Source organism: Poecilia reticulata, chromosome 18 (genome assembly GCF_904066995.2).
Source record: "Poecilia reticulata chromosome 18, P_reticulata-male-v2, whole genome shotgun sequence".
Classification (NCBI taxonomy): Eukaryota; Metazoa; Chordata; class Actinopteri; order Cyprinodontiformes; family Poeciliidae; genus Poecilia; species Poecilia reticulata.
The window spans coordinates 24,831,182-24,854,220 of record NC_088847.1 but is presented as its reverse complement, the minus strand read 5'-3'; the positions used below and the strand labels follow the sequence as shown (position 1 = coordinate 24,854,220).

The following is a 23,039-nucleotide window of genomic DNA, read 5'->3' as shown; positions in this document are numbered from 1 at the left end:
TTAGTGATTTACAGGATTTTTTATGTCTGTGTAGCAGTGGCACATAAGTAGAAAGCTGTTTAGCACCTGAACGCGAAAGGGGAAAAGGACCCACACAATCAATTATTAGGTGCTCAAACGGTTTACCAATAGTTGGAACAGGATGCAGTGATGCCCAGTTTATGATTTGATTGGGTTTACCAGTCAGCTGACAGGTTTTAATATAAGCAGCAACATCTTTTTTCAGCTGCGGCCAAAAAGAAGTTTCTCAAAATGCGGTCATAGGTTTTCCCAACTCCCGGGTTCATCATGGGACACCTGCAAAACCAAGTCACATCATTTCTAAGGAACCACAACCTGATGGCTCCCAAACAGCATTGTCACCACAAGGCATCCACTGCCTTAACAATACCTTGTTCTCAACAAAGTATCCATGAGCACGGCTCTGCATCTCCTCAGCAGGTAATGCAGACTGTAACAAAGGCTGTAATGTGGGGTCAGATCTTTGCTCCTGTCTCAGATTATTCTGTGAAATAGAGGAATATTAAACAAAAAAGAAGACACCACTGCTGATCAAAGGTACTGAAACCACAACTGGAGACCCTGGTGATCAGGCCAGACTTTCCCTCCAGCTATATGTTCCCCAGTATAACTGTAACACTCATCACAGGCAGCGCTGGTCTCACACCCATTCTTACTTCTCTTCAAAACAACTCTGAATGGGCATGAGTTTATGTACTGGAACACAAAACACAGACATCCCATACCCAACACAGGTTAGATAATCCAGTATCAGATCATCTGAAAAAGTAAACAGATCCCAAATGAATGAATCGTATGCACCAGTATCTCTTAAGATAGTAACTGGCACCTTAACGTCACTCCCACCAAAGAACATGTCCCTCCAACAGAAATGGTTTGTAAGAACTCAAGTCAGGTTTTCCAGAAGATGACACTTCAGCCATTTTGTGAGGAACATTTATAGAAACTGATGCCAGCAAACGCTGCTGGTTTAACCAGAGTTCCATTTTATTTCTGGATTTCAGCAAAGCACAGTCTTTCTTCCAATGACCTTTTCTGTGACAATAATTACAATTTTGTCCAGATCATGGTTACTGCGATCCAAAAAGAACCTCCAGAATGTGTTGAATGCCAGTTTGGAACTCTCTTCCAACTGCGTGCTCTCCACTTGTATTCTTTATGTGCCAAGACAAAATCGTCAGCCAAGACTGCAGCTTTGACACAGTTTTAACCTTCTGTTCTTTAATGTATACTGCAATACTATGAGAACAGAGTTTTTAATTGTTCCAAACCTTTAAATTACAGAGATCACCAAGTGTTTTATCCTCAGAGGAAGTGCACCATCGGTTGAAATGAATTTCCAATCTCTTGCAAACTCCACATAAGTTTTGTCACCTTTTTTCCAGTTCTAACTTTGTCTGTGCTTCAGAGACTAATTCATATGCTAATTGTTCTTGAGAACAATTAGTACAATTAGCTCCAGAAATTCTGCTGATGGAGATTTATTAAATTGCTGACACCAACAACCAACATGAACCTCCCCTCCAACTGCCTATCAGAAACTAACTAGCTCTACCCTAGTCTTCAGAGATCAGGGACGGTGTGGTACTTATGCACCAAATACCAGTGGAGTGGGAAGGCGACCAGAAACCAGCAACCCCCCACCCCAACACTATGGCTGAGCCCCCGAGACAATGCTCCAACCGTATGATCTCACATTATTGTGTTGAACACATGAATCCCAAAGGGAGACAGGCTGAGGCCTACAGGGGAATCGGCTCAGATCAGCCGCACCTAATAGTCAACAATTAACAGTTATCACTGGACTCATCATATGAAGTTGAAAGCAAACAACTTACCCAAACCAGAGAAGAAAGAAATTCCCCAAAATTATAGACTCCCACACTAGCTTCCCAGTAACTAACAAACAATGCTTTCTAATTAACAAAGAAATCTCTTGTGCAAAACTATAACTTAAATTTGACTGAAGAGATTTTAAAACACTGTTATTGAGTTATTTATCAATCAATCACTTTCTCCTTACTGGCTAAAAACACACATGATCAATAACAGCCACAGTTCAGGACAAGGCGCCTAACTTTAGTCAATCTAAAGTTAAACTAACAAGTTTTAGCTGACAAACTGGTTAAATTAACACAAATACTCTCAGACATCTCAGTCCTGATACCTGTCTGGTTTTTCCCTCCAACAAATCTCTTTTTCTCAGCAAATTAAAAATACCATGCTGGGCAGATGCACATGCAATGTCAGAAACCACCACTTCCAGCCACTGATTGTAAAATAGCCTAATCTCAGATGAGCAGATCAAGAGCACAAGCCACTCAGACAGCCGACATGCAGTGGAGAACCTGCTGGGAATCAGGCGTTTTGTTTTTCTGTGGTGGTTTAAGGCACCTTTTCCAGTTTTCCACCAGGGGGCCAGAAGCCGGTCTTAACTGAGGAGGTATCTCAGATGGTGGTCCGAGCACCTGCAAGTCATTACTTCATCAGCCAGAGTTTAAAGGGAGCTGTGACCAAGCCTCCAGTGGCTGATGTTGCTTTTCATGGTATTCTGAGCTGCTCCATGTTTTGTTCTCTGAAGCTTCTAGTTCTACTTCTTACCTTTCCTCCAAGACTGTGCTGCTACCGGTCTGCCCTCCAACTCAACCACCCCAGCAGTCTCCTCCACTCTCCCTCTGGATCTCTGATCACAAACCAACACCGACCTGGTCCAACTCTCAGTCAAACCCCCTGTCAGATGCTCTCATCAGTAGAGCTTCTTTTCCAGTAATCAACCAATCCTGCTCACCTATTTTCTCCCTCCACCTTCAGAGATCCAGGCTGTTCCTGATCTCCCCAGGGCCAAGACAAGATGTACAATTCTCCTTGTTCAGTAAACTTTGTTTATTGAACATGTTGTGGCTATTTACGTAATTTGTGGATTGTAATTTTAACTAGTTTTCTTCTTTGGACAGAATATATTTAGTTAGTTTAGAACTAAATCTGTAATTATTTGTATATTTGAATTGTTTAGATTACGTTGGTAACTGTTGGACCCTCCCATTAATTTGAGTAATTAAAAACACTGGATGTTTGGTGGAGGCATTGTTTGGCAAATGTTTGGTGTGTGGACGGGAGGTTTTGTAAATGATTTTTTCCACCACATTTTGGACTTGAACATCAATTAAGTTTACTTTCATTTTCGGTAAGTTGTAAGACATTTTTAGTAATTATTTTGTCGCTATTTTTTACAAGAAATAAAGAATGTATTTTTTCAAAACAAGTCGGAAGTGCATGCAAATCAAACCACCTTATACTAGCAGTCCAACCCTGCACTAGTTAAGCATTGACCCGTTGCTGCTTTGTTATGACGCGTGATTTTTAGGTTACCATGGCAAAGGTGACTAAGTTTTTTTCACAAACAAATTAGAATTCAGAAAGATTGTGACAAGCGCAATATTTTTGTTTTGCAATAATTTTCACTTCATGAGATAAAATGTGTGTTTTAATTTTAAAAAGTTTTTTTAAGCAAAAACTCAGTAGGTTTTCTCATGGTGAATGCATTAATTCAAACAATTCATTTTTACTTTTGTTTCTTTTTTCTGCAGTTCCAGTTAAGTTTGCTGCAGCTCTGCTTCCTGATGGACCGTCTTCATCTCCACTGCAGCAAACAGGCAGATCTGTTATAGATTACAGTCACTAAAAGGTTGCATTGAGCCCTAGTTATATTTTAATAGTGTAATTATGTAAAGACTAAATTAGAGATGTGCCGATCTGGTCTTTCCTGCCGATACCGATCACATTATTATTTATTTTATCATAAACATACCAGTTACATTATGTGGAAAAAGGAACATGAATTCACCTTAATTAGACAAAACTTGTTTTTAATAATTTTTTCCAAGAAGAAAACTAACAAAAGAGGCATTGTGCAAATTGTCCTGCTATCAGTAAAACTATCTTTAACAGACTGATAACATATGGAGGCTCTGAAGAGGCAAATAATGCAAAGAGTCAAAATAAAACCTCTCAACATTGCCAAATAATTCAAGTATAAACTAACATTCAAAGGCAAATACAGGATCCATTACAATAAACATCCAGAGTTACTGAATGAAAACTTCCTGTGAGCATGGCGCTAGCTGATTTCTGCTAGTTCTGAGTGGGCTTGTTTCTGACTGAGCAGAGTAATTATGCAGAACAGGGAGGAGATGGATTATGTTTTAGAGATTATCTGCCTCATGTTAGGACAGCGAAAGTTTTAATACGTATGTAAATGTATTTTTTTAGGTTAGATGCTGCAGCTTTAAGCAGAGGTTCGGTGTGAGAGTCACTACCAGGTGGAGTAGAAGCGGCGCTCCGTCTGTGAAATATTACTACCTGTAGCGTAGCAGCGGTTTCAACAGCGAGGCAGAACCAGCGTCTTACATCGCAGCTCCAAGACTTAATCATTTAGCGGTTATTTGTTTAGCTTTCTGACCGTCATGCTAATCCGGGTGAGTGTTTGTAGCTGTTGCTGCTTTACCTGCTATCTGATCCTCCATGTCTTTTTTACTGCAGTGAGCCTCGATGTAGCCAACTCCGTCAAGTATGGCATAGTTTTTTATGTCATGTTAAATTCGTTGTGTTGATGCATTTTGACCTGCTTCAATTTTCCGCTGCAACACGCAACTTCCCCATTGACTCAGTGCGTTATAGTTATAGTTCACATCGCTTAGGATTTGTTGCTGCGCGTTTGCAGAGTGAAGGAAGAGGAGCCAGCTGCACAGGCAGGCTGAGAATGAGTGCAGGTGATCGGTATCGGCAACAAGAGCCAATGATCGCGATCACCGATCATGCACTTTTTCACAAAATCGGCAGGAAGGAGCTGGAATTATGATCGGTGACCAATCGATCGGCACACCTCTAGACAAATATGTCTGGTGGTCCAGCTCTGATTTACATATCTTACTAAATTGCGGGTTTGAATATTTCATACTTTCCTACAACACAATAGACCTGCAGAAGAATTACTAATAATATTCTTATATCTCCGTGCTGTGGTGAGCACAAAAACCAAACTGGAAGGAGTCAAGCAGTTTGTTATCATTAGGAAGTTATTTAATTGTTTAAAAACAGCTTTTTCAATAATTTTGCTGATGAATGGGAGGTTAGAGGTCAGAGGTCGGCCTGTAATTCTGCAGTAGTGATTTGTCCAGATTGTTCTTTTTTATCAGTGGTTTGATAACTGCTGTTTTCAAAGCCTGGGGGAAAACACCTGAAGAGAGCGATGAGTTACTATTTGGATCAGATCAGTAGCAACAACAGGCAGAACTTTCTTAAAGAAATGTGTGGGTAGGACATCCAGACAGCAGGAACCGGAGCTTAATTGACTTAATTTCTTCTAGGGTTTTATAATGTAGTAGTTGAAATTGGGTCATTTTGCCTGCATTTGTTTGTTTGGGCACAGCATTGGTACTGTCTTTGGAGTGGATGAGCAGATTATCCTCTGATCTTTTGAATTTTCTCTGAGAAGAACTTGAAAACTTGTTGCAGGCAATAGATTGAAGTTCAGGTGGTAACGTCATAGGAGGGTTTGTGAGCCTGTCAACAGTGGCAATAAGCTCGAGCGTTGTTATGTTTTGTTTATGACATCTGCAAAGAAAGCTTCTCTCGCATGTTTCAGTGTTGTGTGATAGTTACATAGTCTTTCCCTGTATATGTCATAATAACGTGCAGTTGACCTTTACGCCATTTCCGTTCGGCCTGCGGCAGAGTTGTCTTGCGATTGAACTACTTGTGCATTTCTCCATGGAGATTTCTTCCTACCAGACACACCTTCACTTTAGTGGGGGCAATGTAATCAATGATATCTGAAAGTTTGCACTGAAATATCCCCAACTTATCTACGTCACTATACTGAAGAGTGAGGAAGAAGAGTAGATTTGATTAAATGTTTCTGTGAAAGTACGTTTTGTGATAGTAGCTGTTTGTCCAAGTGGGTTAACGGATAAAGAACTGTCAAAGATAACAGCAAAGTGATCGACAGGCGACATCAGTTACAGAGACATTGGAAACCAAAACCAAATCAAATGTGTTAACCAAAACTCTCTAATATATTAACAGCTTTTAGACCTCGGTCTTGGGGGTTGTCAACAAAATGATACATGGAAACTTGTTCTGACATTCTGCTATGTGAATGCGCTCTGCTCATGGAACGCCGGGATTATCTCAATATCATGAGTCAAACGAGATAATTACCATTCCAGAAGAGAGAAAAAAAACCTCAAGTAAAGCATTCGTATCTGGATACAGTATTGAGTCAAAATACTTACCAACACTTAAAAAAGCACAGTTATCAAACCTTACTTTTGTCAGTGAGATGGGAGACTTAACACAAAGTCAGAGTGACTTACTAAAAGTGAAGGTTGATAGAAATTTGATGAAACTGATTAAGTCAACTTTTTCAATGACCATGTTTGCATTTGCAGTGCAGCATTTAGGTCCAATCTAAGATCTGACTTAAAACTGTTGACGGAACAAAGTAAATTTATGTTTGTCTGGATTTGATATGGAGATCTCGTGAACTCAACACAGGAAGGCCCCAACAGGATTTGAACTTTAATATTAATGTGTTGTATATTTGAATAATAATGAATAACAATAGTTTGGTTTGATAATGGCAGTGAGCTGATGACGAGGACAGAAAGCAGCTGCGTTAAGGAAGAGGGCGGTCTCTCTCTCTCTCTCTCTCTCTCTTTTTAGTCTCCGTCAGACATGAAAAACGTCAAATGAAGGAGAGAAACTATGAAGGAAACAAGTCAGATTCTGCTGCTCTGTAAGTTCATATTGCTGATTGATTTAATGATTTATACTGTCTGATTATTGATGTAATGAGGATGATGATGATGATGTGAAGGAGAACAAGTTAAACTGATTTAACTCATTAGGTTTAAAACTTAGTTAAGGCTAAATTATCTTTACCCAGTTTAGAAACTACTAAAGGAGCAAAAAGCTAGAAATGTATCATGAAGGCTGCTGGTCGTCTGCTTCATCGTTTTATTTAATCACTAACTTTGTTTTGAACTAGTTTAAATGTTTGTTTCTGTAGGTCTGGTTTCTGTGGGCTGCAGATTAAACCACGGTTAGTAAAGTTTTTTACTAAACCATTATAATGACAAATTTGAGAGATTTCTGAAAGAAAAAGTAAAAAAATACAAAACCTATCTTGATTCCTTCATGTGAAGAAATGCTTTTATTCTGAATCAGGGATTTTATTTCCAGTCTCTCCAGTTCATCTGACTGTGAGTCCAGCAGATCTCAGTTTTGAGGAGAATCAGTGACTCTGATCTGTGAGGATGGATGACTGTGAGGAGAAATGCGACCAAAGAGACCAGGACTCAGGTGGAGATGGATGGTGGAATAAACGATCTACCTGTAAACAGGGGCATTGAGGACATGACTCAGGTGTGTACTGGTGTGAGTCCATCTGGATCCTCCCCCAGCAGCAGCGCAGCATCCAGCTCTCTGTCTCTGGTAAGATCAGACTGTGGAGTTAGTGTTGCTGTGTGGAATGGTAAATGCTGTAGTTTGTCTCTGTGTTGAGGTGGATCAGTGATCCTGCAGAGTCCTGTCCTCCCTGTGATGGAGGGAGATGACGTCACTCTGAGCTGCAGAGCAAGAGTCCAGCCCACAACTCCCAGCTGTTTCTATAAGTAAAGTCGTCATTGGTCATGGAGCATCGGGAAACTTTACTCTTAAAACAGTGAAGAGATCTGATGAAGGCTTTTATAAATGCAGCATCAGCGATCAGGGAGAGTCTCCATCCAGCAGGATCAGGGTCAAAGGTCAGAACCGCTGATCTTCATGACTTTCATTACTGACTCTAATTTATAAAGTTTCATTATATTTATAAACATCTTTATTTCAGATAAAATCACCTCGTCTCCTCCTGCCTCCTCTCCTCTTCTTGTCATCTTGTTTCCTATTGGATCTTTGTTTCTTGTGTCTCTACTGGTGTTACTGATTCTACTGGTGAAGAGACGTCGTCTCAAAATAAAAGGTGAAACAAAAACTTCTTGATTCATAAATTTTGTTTTCACCAAAGGAATTTTTAATGTGTGGTGCTGTTTTATATATATTTAAAAAATCCTTGTTGAAATGAAAAGACATCTCTCCATCACTGAACTATTTCCTCATAAAACTGAGCCGCCTCCTGAAGCAGTGCATTGTGGGTAATCTCTGTTTCTTTAAGCTGATAAAGGACAACGTCACATACGCGACGTCAGATAACTCGCTTCATCAGCAGAGAACCAAAGGTGAGGATGATGATGATGATGATGATGATGATGATGATGATGATGATGATGATGATGATGATGATGATGATGATGTGATGATGATGAATGAATGACGTGATGTGTTGCCATGGTGACTGTCAGTAGGAATGAATGAGGTGATCTGTTGCATGGTGACTGTCAGCAGGAATGAATGAGGTGATCTGTTGCCATGGTGACTGTCAGTAGGAATGAATGAGGTGATGTGTGCCATGGTTACTGTCAGAGGAATGAATGAGGTGATGTGTTGCCATGGTGCAGTCAGTAGGAATGATGAGGTGATCTGTTGCCATGGTGACAGACAGTAGGAATGAATGAGGTGATCTGTTGCCATGGTGACTGTCAGTAGGAATGAATGAGGTGATCTGTTGCCATGGTTACTGTCTGTAGGAATGAATGAGGTGATCTGTTGCCATGGTGACAGTCAGTGGGAATGAATGAGGTGATCTGTTGCCATGGTGACTGTCAGCAGGATGATGAGGTGATTGTTGCCATGTGACGTCAGTGGAATGATGAGGTGATCTGTTGCCATGGTGACTGTCAGCAGGAAAGAATGAGTTGATCTGTTGCCGTGGTGATAGTCAGTAGGAATGAATGAGGTGATCTGTTGCCATGGTGACTGTCAGTAGGAATGAATGAGGTGATCTGTTGCCATGGTGACTGTCAGTAGGAATGAATGAGGTGATCTGTTGCCATGGTGACTGTCAGTAGGAATGAATGAGGTGATCTGTTGCCATGGTGACTGTCAGTAGGAATGAATGAGGTGATCTGTTGCCATGGTGACTGTCAGTAGGAATGAATGAGGTGATCTGTTGCCATGGTTACTGTCAGTAGGAATGAATGAGGTGATCTGTTGCCATGGTGACTGTCAGTAGGAATGAATGAGGTGATCTGTTGCCATGGTGACAGTCAGTAGGAATGAATGAGGTGATCTGTTGCCATGGTGACTGTCAGTAGGAATGAATGAGGTGATCTGTTGCCATGGTGACTGTAAGTGGGAATGAATGAGGTGATCTGTTGCCATGGTGACAGTCAGTGGGAATGAATGAGGTGATCTGTGTCCATGGTGACTGATGAATGAGGTGATCTGTTGCCATGGTGACAGTCAGTAGGACCAGAACCAAGCCGCCATGTTGGTCCGTCTCTGTCTGCAGTCTGTGGTTGTTCTGCTGAACAGACTAGCAGCTCTGTGGTCGTCCAGCTTCCTGTTTCTGATCAAAACGTTTCCTGTCACACAGACTTACGGTATGAGCTGGGCCCATCAGGACACCAGAAACAAGAGGAAGAACTAAAATATATTTTGTAGCTACACAATTACATATGATTATTTAATAAAAGAAATTCAATCAGAAGCTAAACAGTTTTACTAATGCATGGAGTGAGCTTATTTTTGTTACATTTATTTCAAAGATAAAAGTTGTGCTATGTTTATATATTTGGTTAAATTTGTTGAATTGGATTTCACCTTATTTAAATGATAATTTTAGTGACGTTGAAACATGGCGGCAGGTTGGTGGATCCTCCTTGAGCAGAGAACATACCAACCTGTACCAGATAGATCAGAGCATGTAGGTCAGTCATTTTGGCTACAATAAGCAACAAACCCTGAACATCTTTCAGCATCAGTTTCTCCAGGACTCTGTGTCCCTCAGTAGTCTCTGTGAGGGCGTTCCCTCCGGTCCTGTTAATTTGCTTTAATCTGCTTTAATCCGTCTGCCTACAAAGTCCAGTTCTTTTGGGGAGGTGTGAACATGTAATCTACAAATCAAACTCTGGTCTGTCTGGTTCAGTTGAAGTGAATTCTAGTTTGGTTCAAATCCACATGTGAACTCCAAGCCGACCGGAGACCGCTCCAAAAGAAGGAAGTGGACTACAGAGCAGGGCATTCTGGGTAAATACAATCAAAACATACATGCTAGCCTAGCACTAGCTGGAGAAATGGCTCCTGGTCTTCAGCCAAAGACTAAAGAGAAGTCATAGGAAGGTTCTGGGTTCGATTCCCGGTCTTTCTGCATGGAGTCTCCATGTTCTCCCTGTGCATGGTGGGTTTTCTCCAGGTTCTCCGGTTTCCTCCCACAGTCCAAAAACATGACTGTCAGGTTAATTGGTCTCTCCAAATTGTCCCTAGGTGTGTGTGTGTGTGCATGGTTGTGTGTCCTGTGTTGCCCTACAACAGTCTGGTGACCTGTCCAGGTGACCCCGCCTCTTGCCCAGAACGTTAGCTGGAGATGAACCAGCACCTCCTGACCGACTAAGGGACAAGGGTGTTAGAAAATGGATGGATGGACACAGAGAAGTCCTCCAACCGCATGCTACTCTATTTTTGTTTATATTTCACGAAGAAAGAAGTTGTGCTCGTTTCCTTCAGCGGTTCTTGGTGCAGCGCCCCCACAGGCCAGGAGGGGAACAGGTTGCTTTGATTCAGAACCACAGCAGCTGCAGGTGGAGCAGATGATGGAGTTCTGGTTCCAGTAAAACTGAGTCTATTGGACCATCACTTTACTTTAACATGAATCAATATCCATCAATATCTTGTGTGTCCATCATTACACAGCCTCTCCTCTCTTGGGCTCAGAGATCATGGAGTTTCACAGGTTTCTGTTAGACCAGAGTTTCCCAGCCCTGGTCCTCCAGGCTCACTGTCCTACATGGTTTAGAGGTTCCCCTGCTTTAATGTTCCTGATTCAACTGATTACAGTTCAGCAAATGCCTGTTAATCTGTCATCGATTGAAATCAGCTGGACTGAAACAAAGAAACACCTAAAACATGCAGTGAGCCTTGAGAACCAGGGCTGGGAAGCACTGTGTTACAATCCCCTTCATTGTGACATCACAGAGCTGGTGGATGATGGAGACGTTTGTTCCTCCACCTTCTGCTTGAGGCAGAACAGAAGGTGGAGGCCTGAAGATGCTTCATAGAGTTTAGGACTGAAGAGGAGCTTCACTTGTTCGGCACCATTTCCCTCAGAGCCTTTAGCATCGATCATCATTGAGATGTGGTTATGGTCATTATGTTGGAATACTGTGATAAAGTTTCTGAAGGGGGGACCACTCTCTGGTTCATGGTTCCCTCAGTGAACTCGTTCACAGCCAGCAGCACTCATCATGACACTGCCACTACCGTGCTCCACTGTAGGCCAAACACACATCATTGATCTCCTAACCTGATTACTGCCATACACACCTCACACCATCTGAACTGAAGTTTATCTTGGACTTGTCCTCGTCTTCAGCAAACAGTTGATTTGTTTAGATGAAACTTTGTTCTGAGATTACAGTCAATCAGATCAGTTTGATGAAGTGTTTGGTAAATGATCTGAGGACTGACTGTCCCTTACTCCATGTTTAGCTCCATTTAAAGGTCTGGAGGAGTAAAAATAGTCTGATTGTTCCTGTAGATCTAGATTTTAATAATCTTATGTTGCTCATCTTTAAAACAGCAGCTCAGTTTGAGTTTTAACAACATTAAAAGAAAAAAATTATACATTTATGTTCAATCTTCAAATAACTTTCATGCCTATCATCACTGATTACCCCAATAAATCACAGGCAGTATCTGATACAGTTCTAGTCAGAGGATCTGTGTTTCTGGTTCTTCTGGGTGTTTCTTCTCACCCTTTGCTCCAGTTAACCTGCATGTGAAAGCAGCTCTGCTCTTCCTCTGGAGGTGTGAGTGGTTTCTGCAGGGTGGTCTGCAGAGCTGCATGTCTGCATCGAAGGCGACAGAGTGTCTGTTTGATGTGAAACGTGTCGGCTTGGACTGATTTAGCTGTGAAACTGCGGTCTCAGTGTTTCCCACCTGCTGGTTTAAGTTTATAACAGACTGAACAAAGTGTCGATGGCCAAAGCATCTATCTGACGGCTCACATCATCTCTATGTGTTTCACAGACTGTCCTTCATCTGCCATCTACTCAGACGTGAGAACAGACGGGGTCAGTTATGGACAAATCAACATCAGAACCAACAGAACCAACAGAACCAGAGGTAGAACTGCTGCTGGTTAATGTCCTGAATAATCTATTAATGATCAACATGTCTAGACTTTATGTGGAGCATTTAGATTCTCCAGTTCTCTGAACACTCAGTAAACATTAAAGCTCAGGAGTTAAAAGCTAAACTTCAGATGATCTTGAGGTTTTGATGTTCCAGAAAAAAAGACCTTCATGTGATCTAATGACCTCTGACCCCACTGAGGTTCCCTAATCCAATGGTGGGCATTGCTAACTGAAATGTTAGCTATGCTAACCCTAATCACAACCATCAGTTCCACTAACACTAGAGTGCTGCACCAACATGATATGTAATGGAAGCTAAAGTAACACTTTACTAGAAGGGTGAGCATAAGACTGACATGACATCTGTTATGAACATAAATAAGTCTTTATGAATGTGGCAACCTGGGGGGTGGATTTTCTTTATTTTTAATTATGAACCCAAGATATAAACTCTTACAGGTTATAATGACCAACAACGCCAAATGGAATAATTCCAGGAAAATGTAATGAAAGGACGCAAGTACGTTCTGCTGGAAAATGAGACAAGATTCAGGAAGTTCTACAAAGTTTATTCGTCTTTATAATCTCTTTTTTAAAATAATGATCTGAAATTGAATGGTTAAAACAGTGAATGCAGTTAACAAGATTTATCATAAAACGTCTAAATTGCAAAGGAAACTGAGGCTTACCAGTGGGGAAGTAGTGAGGGAAAGGGGCAACATCCAGTGCAGAAAAAGGGAATCACCTAGACACTACAAAAACACAGCAAAGAAAGAAAAGGTGCTCCAACAAAACACGCAAGACAAGACACCGCCACCAGGGGTCACCACCGCCACCACAGAAGCCTCAGTCCTTAAAAGAAAGACAAAAAAATGAAACAATACAAGTAAAACAGTGGTACAATGGCGCTACAATGTTGCAGTTCATTCCTTCGATAGCGCCATCACTGCTCCCAGAAGCAGGGCAAGTTCAAGTTGGTCTTTTTAAAACAATTTGGAGTTAGGCAAAACAGCAGCGAGCATCAATCCAGGTGCAATGCCGAAGAGTCATCAGGTGGCTAAAAAAATATAGCAAATTAATTCAACTGCTACAACAAAATTTATAACTTGCAGCAGCCGTTTACCTGTGACCTGATAAATGCCCAATAATCAGATCCTCAGTACCACCTAGATGCAGTGCAACTGTAATAAAAAACGGTATGTGAAGGTTTTGTTTACATGAAACAGGTGTTACTTAGCCACGCTAAGCTCTTACCTTCCTATCAGCAGAAATGAATGGACAGATCGACCCAGATATTAAAGGTGCAGCGAAGGAGGCTAAGCAGACAGACCAGTTGACATTAATATCCATTCCTAAAGCTGACAAATGATAAAACAGCCACGCTTACCCAGAACGGCGCAAACAAAGGGAGCAACTTCAGTTTGACGTCACGACGCAAGCAGTCTCATGTCAGGTGAACGCTTGCTTATATGCAGCAGCTGAAATTACTCTTAAAGTGGCAGCGTACCATTTATGCTGCTACAGTCTACCCCCCCAACTTGCGTCGACGCCCCGACGACGACCTCTAAAAATACTAGCACCAAGGTCTAAATACTACAGAAACAGCATTGCAATGTGAATCAGGAGAGTTTGCAGCCCCATGCGCTAATGCCATTGGTCTTGGGAGATGGTGGAGATTGGAATGTTGACCTGCTGTTGAGCGTGTAGTTCTCCTCGCCACCCTCGGAAGGCCCTGATCGTTACTTGAGCTGGCAACACTAGGAGTTTGAGATGCAGATGTTGAGGGAGCTTCATGATGGGATACCCCGGAGGACAGAGGAACAGTGTCATTTCTGACCATTTGTGGGTCGGTGGGCAAAGAAAGTGATGGCTGGTGGACATTTACCTCCAAAAACAAATCAGGATCAGTTTCATCCTCAGAGGATGAATCAGTCATTAGTGGCTCCCCATGAGGTGATGCTGGGACGTCACTGCAAACCACTGGTTTCAGTAGAGACCGATGGACCCTTTTAATTTTGTTCAATTCATCTTTAGGAGCAACAGTGTAAACTGCTCCAGTGTCACCCAACACTTTCAGGACCTTGTACACTTTGGAACGCCACAGATCCTGAATTTTGTGTCTTCCCTGGTGACTGGTGTTTCGAAGTAGAACAAGTTGGCCTTCATGCAGAGGTGAGTCTTGAACATGCTGGTCATTATTTCTCTTTCTCCTATCCGCAGCAGTCTTCAGCTTCTCCCTGGCTTCCTCAAAAGCCAGTTTCAGGCGCGTGTGATGCTCTGCAACCCACTTTTCAACACTGCCAGCACTTGGTTCTGATACATGGCCAAGTAGAAAATCTAAAGGAAGCCTAGGTTGTTGGCCAAACATCAGAAAGAAGGGACTTTCTCCAGTGCTCTGATGTGGTATGGTGTTATAACAAAAGACAACTTGTGGCAAATAAGCAGTCCATGCCCTTTTGCTGGTGGTAGGAAGGGTACGCAACAGGTTATGAAGCGTACGATTAAACCTTTCACATTGTCCATTTCCAGCAGGGTGGTACGGTGTGGTCCTGGACTTCTTGATGCCATAAAATTGACAGAGCTGCTGGATGAGGGAACTTTCAAAATTACGCCCCTGATCCGAATGAACACGGGCTGGCACACCAAATTTTGAAAACCACTCTGTCACCAGGACATGGGCCACAGTAGAGGCACGTTGGTCTCTGGTTGGTATGGCTAGGGTGTACTTGCTAAAAACATCAGTTAAGATGAGCACATTCTCTCGGCCATCTTGAGAAGGCTCTAGGACTGTGAAATCCATGGCAAGGATCTCATTGGGCCGTGATGCTAGCAAATGGCTCATATATGTCCGTGCAGTAGGCAGGGTATCTTTTGCCACTTGGCACCGCTCGCATGACCTGCACCAATCAACAACATCAGAGGACATTTTTGGCCAGTAACATCTTGTCCTCAGAAGTGAGAGAGTCCTGTCCACACCTTGATGTCCATGATCTTGGTGCGCCCGAGTCAGGACCTCCTCCTTCAAGGCCGTGGGCAGCAACAACTGTAGCATCTCCTCAGCACCATCAGGGCGAAAGGTCTTGCGGTGGAGGACACCATCCTTCTCCACCAAACGATCCCACTGCCTCAGGAATGCCAACAGAGGCGACGGCAAGTCCCTTCGCTCTGTGCGGTCAGGTTGTTTCTTGCGAGCCCAGAAGCTCCAAAGTTCCTGCAAGACTGGGTCAGCATGTTGTAATACTTGCATATCCTTTGTTGTGCGTTCAGGAAGGACGGTGATGGCAGCTTGAGTAGCATCCTGTCTCTCCATCATCAGTTGCAGAGATTCAGGCAGACTGCTCCCTGGAACGAGAGCACCAACCTGTTCTCCAGTAGATGGATGTTTTCTGGAAAGGGCATCTGCATTCCTGTTCGTACGCCCGGACCGGTACTGGATCTTAAAGTCAAAGGAGGCAAGTTGTGCAGCCCATCTGTGTTCAGTGGCACCCAGCTTGGCAGTACTGAGATAACTGAGGGGATTGTTGTCAGTGAATACAAGGCATTTATGGCCCAACAAGTATTCTCTGAATTTCTCAGTCATTGCCCATTTAAGGGCTAAAAATTCAAGTTTCATGGAGCTGTAGTTATCCATATTACGTTCAGTCGGCCTTAATCCTCGGCTGGCATAAGCGATGGGACGCACCACCCCATCCTGTTGTTGGGAGAGGACAGCCCCCAGACCAGCATGGCTCGCATCCACTTCTAGAATAAAAGGCAGAGAAAAGTCAGCGTAGGCCAACACAGGTGAGGTAGTCAGCCTTCTCTTCAGTTCCTCAAAGCTCTGTTGGTGTTCTGCAGTCCAGCCCTCAGTGATGTCCTGTCTTGGCCGCTTCTTTGCTCTTGGACCGCTTAGCTGTCCCACTAGTTGGTGAAGGGGCGCAGCCAACTTAGCAAAGCCTGCAACGAACCGTCGATAGTAACTGGCGAACCCAAGGAAGGACCTTAGCTCAGTGGATGTGGTGGGGCGCTGCCAGTTAACCACTGCCTCAATTTTAGATGGATCAGTTGCAACACCTTTATTAGAAATGACATGGCCCAGGTATTTAACTTCTGGCTGAAGAAAGGAGCACTTTGTCAGCTTTGCCTTGAGACCCTCTTTCTTCAGGCGTCCAAGCACCATCCCCAAACGCTCCAAATGCTGTTCCACAGTAGAAGAAAACACAACTATGTCATCAAGATACAGAAGTAATGACTGATTCTGTTTGTCAGAGAAAATGCGCTGCATAAGTCTCTGAAACGTACTGGGCGCATTACAAAGGCCAAAGGGCATTCTATTCCACTCAAATAGACCAAATGGCGTGCAGAATGCCGTTTTATGACGATCTGCTTCTGTAACAGGTACTTGGTTGTAACCACTTGCCAGGTCCAATGTAGAGAACCAGCAAGCGCCTGTAAGTGCATCTAAAGACTCCTCGATGCGTGGTAATGGAAAGGCATCTTTGCGGGTTTTGCTGTTAAGCTGCCGATAGTCCACACACATTCTCAGGCTCCCATCCTTCTTTTTGACCAACACAATGGGTGATGCATATGGGCTGCAGCTCTCTCTGATCACATTAGCACTAAGTAGCTGATTGATGTGATTCTTTACCGCTTCATAGTCTGATGGTGGTATACGCCTGTAACGCTGCTTTACAGGAGTCTCATCAATAAGGGGTATGTCATGACTAATTATATTTGTACACCCCAAGTCACCATCATTTTCTGCAAAGACAGATGAATAATCCCTAAGAAGGGTCCTCACCTGACCCTGATGTATACTGGGCAGTTGGGAAAGGTCAATGGCCTCAATTTGGTCCTGCACAGAGACTACAACCTGAGAGGACACCTTAGCTGTATATGAGGGCTCTTCTGTAACACCAGCAGGCAGACTGATAACATTAACATGCTGCAGAGTACCAATTACAGTACGTGGGTAAAGCAATATGTCTGTAGAGCCCACATTAACAACTGGTATGTAGGCTGTGCCTCGCACCACACGGACAAGAGCAGGAGAGGCAAGCAAACCCCCAGGCAAACCTGACTCAGGAGGCTCAAATAGTGCAGCCTGTGACAGCTGATCAGTGCATGTAGCAGCCACTAGCTTCATAACCCCACCTGGAACTCTACATACTGCACGACCCCGCACTTTTACCTTCCCCACACAGTCTGATGAGTCCTGCAAACTTGCCTGATGGCACTTTTGCAATGCAGGCCAGATTTCATGTGGGGCTTGTGGGACGTTGTCCCGAGTGAACAACCCTGCACCGTGCTGCACAAAAAGCTCATGATAGCATTTTTGGATTACATTCATGCCCAAAACACCTGGTGTAGGAGGTACTTTGCCAGGGGGATCTTTTACAATTAAAACACCGCAGTTTGGGATATCTTTGCCGCAAAGTTCAACACTAAGCTCTATGTAGCCAAGGTAGGGGATATTTAGCCCATTTGCTGCCTTAAGCTGCAACCAGTGACAAGGGCGTAAACCATCAGGGCCCCCAGACTTAAAATGATCCTTAAAGAAACTTTCTGTAAGGGTTGACACCATGGAACCAGTGTCAATTAGACAGGGCACCCTAACACCTCCCAAACACACATCTAAATGAGGACACGATGCAACCAGCTCGGGTGTTTCCCTACCCTTACATGGTGCTGTGACTGAGCCAATAGTGACCCCACCCGAACTGCGGCTCAACAATTCAGTGGGAACTAGTTTTCCGAGACCGCAGAGCCATGAGGCAAGGAACTAGAGGGCTGTCGAGAGCCATGAGAGTGAAAACGTGAAGGGACACGTACACCGTCACATTCCCTGGCATAATGACCTGGCTGTTGGCACCGTCTACAGACTATAGGGGCATTACGAGGGGGACGACTTTGTTGGTGGGTTTGACCAAGAGAGGCAACGCTCTGAGTAAGTTTATTTAATTGCTCTTGTTGTCGTGCCAACATATCATGCAGTGCCCTCAATTCTGACCCCTGATCCCTTGGACTAATCTGAGCAGTGCTCTGGACAGCATACTGAAATCCAAGTGATGGAACTGAAAGACTCCGGGCCCTACTACCGCCAGATGAGCCCTCCCGTTCCCACCTAATAGCTTCAGCCCTGACATCAAGTAAAGTAGCTGCAGGCTTCTCCCGTACAAACTGTTTCAATGCACGCCGCAGTGGACCATCTAGAACATGCTCCACAAACTGATCCCTCAACAATACATCAGCATTAACCATGTTAGTGGGTGCAGAGGCTTTAACCTTCTCCATTAATCCCATTAGTGCAAGTGAAAATTCTTGAAGAGTTTCATCTTCCTGCTGCTTTCTAGAAAAGAAAGCCTCTTGCAACGAGACATAGGAATCAGTACAACCATATACCTCTTTTAGCACTCTAATAATGCAAGCTGGATCAGTCCGTTCAGCACTAGAGCGGTATCTGAGCTCCTCTCGCGCCTCACCCTCCAAGTGATCATACAAATAAAAAGCCTGATCAACTGGTGATAAGTGACGTGCCCTCATACAGACCTCAGCCTCCTCCAACCATTCATTTAACCCTATACCGGATCTTCCCCTGAACATCGGACATTTCCTGTCACGAGGCACAAACACCAACCTCTCTGACACAAGGGGACCTGAGGCGGGCAAAGCACTCCGAGATGTGCTTGAAGTAGAAGGGGCAGTAGAAGTACCTGGGGCAGAGAGTGACTGTTCCTGACGCAGTCGTTAGTTATCTGCTTTCAATCGGGCAATCAAGTCCCGCATTTCTTGGATCTCCTCCTCCATAATCTGGATCCTTTACTAGATGGGCTCACTGCTGTTTTGCCTGTACACACAACACAATTCTCCTCCAAAGCAAACAAAACACAAGACCACTACACATACAGAAAAACAAAAAAAACTAAGGAATCAAGTCTCCTTTTACACAGCAATAATCCTGCCAACAACGCCAATTTGTGGCAACCTGGGGGGTGGATTTTCTTTATTTTTAATTATGAACCCAAGATATAAACTCTTACAGGTTATAATGACCAACAACGCCACCTGGAATAATTCCAGGAAAATGTAATGAAAGGACGCAAGTACGTTCTGCTGGAAAATGAGACAAGATTCAGGAAGTTCTACAAAGTTTATTCGTCTTTATAATCTCTTTTTTAAAATAATGATCTGAAATTGAATGGTTAAAACAGTGAATGCAGTTAACAAGATTTATCATAAAACGTCTAAATTGCAAAGGAAACTGAGGCTTACCAGTGGGGAAGTAGTGAGGGAAAGGGGCAACATCCAGTGCAGAAAAAGGGAATCACCTAGACACTACAAAAACACAGCAAAGAAAGAAAAGGTGCTCCAACAAAACACGCAAGACAAGACACCGCCACCAGGGGTCACCACCGCCACCACAGAAGCCTCAGTCCTTAAAAGAAAGACAAAAAAAATGAAACAATACAAGTAAAACAGTGATACAATGGCGCTACAATGTTGCAGTTCATTCCTTCAATAGCGCCATCACTGCTCCCAGAAGCAGGGCAAGTTCAAGTTGGTCTTTTTAAAACAATTTGGAGTTAGGCAAAACAGCAGCGAGTGTCAATCCAGGTGCAATGCCGAAGAGTCATCAGGTGGCTAAAGAAAAATATAGCAAATTAATTCAACTGCTACAACAAAATTTATAACTTGCAGCAGCCGTTTACCTGTGACCTGATAAATGCCCAATAATCAGATCCTCAGTACCACCTAGATGCAGTGCAACTGTAATAAAAAACGGTATGTGAAGGTTTTGTTTACATGAAACAGGTGTTACTCAGCCACGCTAAGCTCTTACCTTCCTATCAGCAGAAATGAATGGACAGATCGACCCAGATATTAAAGGTGCAGCGAAGGAGGCTAAGCAGACAGACCAGTTGACATTAATATCCATTCCTAAAGCTGACAAATGATAAAACAGCCACGCTTACCCAGAACGGCGCAAACAAAGGGAGCAACTTCAGTTTGACGTCACGACGCAAGCAGTCTCATGTCAGGTGAACGCTTGCTTATATGGAGCAGCTGAAATTACTCTTAAAGTGGCAGCGTACCATTTATGCTGCTACATGAATGTTTATGACTGTTGTCATGAAGTGTCATTTGGTAAATAACATTTTTAATGGACTTTTAATGTAAAGTTGCTCTAAAAGTCCATTAAAATGCCAACTTTGCAGGATTTTGTAAATTATGATAATTTAGTGCAAAGTTGGCATTTTAATGCAACTTTTAGAGCAACTTTGTATTAAAAGTGTCATTATTTACCAAATGACCCTTCATGACAGATGTCATGTCATGTTTATGACAGTGTCATGTCAGTCTCACTCCTTCTAATGAAGTGTTACTGAAGCTAATGCATTAAATTCAACCATGTTGATTTCCTCCATGTGTTAAGACAACACAGTATAGCGTCTAGTAAATCAAACATTACTCACCTACCTGCATGCTTTGTGCTTTAAGAAGTGATTCTTAGGAGCTGACTTTTTACTTTTATAGTAGTTGAGTTCTGCTAAATGTTGCTAATTTAGCCTAGTTGACCATGGGAGGCTTTGGTCAGGCAGCATGGAGGACATCAGGGAGAATCAAACTCTGAGTAGAAGCAGATACTCTGAGTGAACCTGCCCAGATCTGGGATAATCTGGATTAGCTCTGAAGCATGAATGTGAGAACAGAAGAAGCTCTGATCAATGGACGTAGATAACATGATCAACTTCCCATGTCTGCTTTAGTTGCTGCTTATAAAAACTCACATCAACACCATATTTGAGCAGGTGGAGGGAGACTTGGGGTTTTTCCAGACCCATGTTGTCTGTTTACGGCTATTGGTAGAGGGGCTTTACTAAGGAGGAAGAGGTTGATAGTAGCTTGGTGTGACGATCATAACTGCAGTGTGCCGTGGTGGTGGGCTGGTTGGCTGGGTGGGTGGCTGGGTGGCCTCGTGTTTGATGGATGGGTGGAATCAGGTTGCTGCCGTTGGCCTGGTGGTTGGGCAGAGCTCTGCATCTCCTGCTCTGATTGCAGGGCATGTTGGTGCTGCTGGACTGAAGGGGGTCCAGCCTTTCTGGATGTGGGGCCTCTGATGTTTTGTTGGTTTGGTGGTGAGGATGGATCTGAGCTTGGTGGCTGATGTTGCACTGGCAGCCATGTTGTACGGTAGAAGAGGCGATGTGGGCCGTCTGCCCTGGGTGTCATCCTGGTGTTGGGTCAGGGATCTGGTTCTGGTTGTGTTTATAGGGTGGGGTGGGCCTGGTCTCCCAGTGCTCCATGGGGGGCAGAAACTGCCCCCAGGGCAGAGCTCTCTTGGGGGAGCCTCCCTTTAAAAATAAATATATTCCTGATTGTTCTGGTTTTCCCGTCTCTCTGGTCGGTTCTCCACTGGGTCCAGTTCTGACCTTAGAAATGTTTTTTCAGTCTTTCCAGGCTGATGTCACTGACTTTGTTCTGCTCTTCCTTGTTCAGTGGAATTAAATATTATAATTAGATTCATGAGATCTCATCTCCTGCTTCCTGTCGTCAGACCGGCTCTTTTTAAATTATCTGTTGATTTTACAGCTCAGGCAGTAACAAGGTGTAGCTATGGCTGATTAAGCTGAACTCTGCTTTCTTCAGAATATAGTTAATGACAGTTAAACTGGGTTTTAATAAGAGAAACGATTAATTTTTCCATGTACATTTTATAAATGACCTCATAAAAGGCTCAACGTTCTCATAACTCTGACTGACCTGCTGCTGCTGTTTGGTTTTATTTTAACCAGTTTATTTTCTTCCAGAGGTTCAACCAGACACAGACATCATCTACTCTTCACTGAGGTAGTCCACCAGTCTGACCTCTGACCTCCAGCTGCCGCTTCATCTTCAGTTATTTTATTGCTTCAGTTCATCATCTGACTTTAACATCGTTTCTCTCTGGATGTTTGATAAAATGTTTCTTTCTCACAGTTCTGTCTCTGCAGTGAATTATTACAGTTTTTCATTTGGTCTCGTCTGTTTTCTCGTCTGTTTTCTCGTTCTGGTCTCTGCGGCTTCAGAGCCGATAGATCAGATCTGAAGTTTTCCTGTTTGTTCATCAACCATCAGCAGCAACAAGCAATAAACCAAAACCACAGACTGAAAAAGGCTTCAGGGGAAACTGCACAAAACAACCAGTGTGTGTGTGTGTGTGTGTGTGTGTGTGTGTGTGTGTGTGTGTGTGTGTGTGTGTGTGTGTGCGCGCGCGTGCGTGTGCGTGTGTGTGTGTGTGTGTGTGTGTGTGTGTGTGTGTGTGCGAGTGTGTGTGCGTGGGTGTGCGTGTGTGTGTGTGTGGGTGTGCGTGTGTGTGTTTGTGTGTGTGTGTGTGTGTGTGTGTGTGTGTGTGTGTGTGTGTGTGTGTGTGTGTGTGTGTGTGTGTGTGTGTGTGTGTGTGTGTGTGTGTGTGTGTGTGTGTGTGTGTGGGGGCAGCTGAAAACGTTTCTTTATTAACCCAAAAGTCACGTCTGTCTTCATGTTTCAGGAGGTGTTACATCTAAAAATGTCCCCATCAAATTTCTCACCTTTATTTCTATCTGGTCTCCAACTTCATCATCGATGGCTGAAGGCCTGCAGCCTCCATCTGCCTCATATTAAATGGTTCATCTGTCTCACTAACAGTCAGGCTCTCCTGATCCCTGCTGAGGAGCTCAGCAGGGATCTGCTAAGCGGCTGCTGAATTTGCTTATGCCTTGGGCCGGCCCT

General features: G+C 43.5%; 1 protein-coding gene across 2 annotated transcripts in view; it reads left to right on the top strand.

The window, feature by feature from the left end:
* The window catches only part of LOC103460288 (uncharacterized), a 71,839-nt gene extending 49,572 nt beyond the window's left edge, over window positions 1-22,267 (top strand). The window contains exons 1-3 of one of the 2 annotated variants that reach the window (XR_014084561.1): window positions 8,275-8,297; window positions 12,205-12,300; window positions 22,100-22,267. The gene's annotated coding sequence lies outside the window, so the exon portion shown is untranslated. Of the gene's footprint in view, window positions 1-8,274; window positions 8,298-12,204; window positions 12,301-22,099 lie in introns of those variants that run through there. The other variant, XR_014084559.1, reaches the window with a different exon arrangement.
* Window positions 22,268-23,039: the final 772 nt, after the last annotated feature.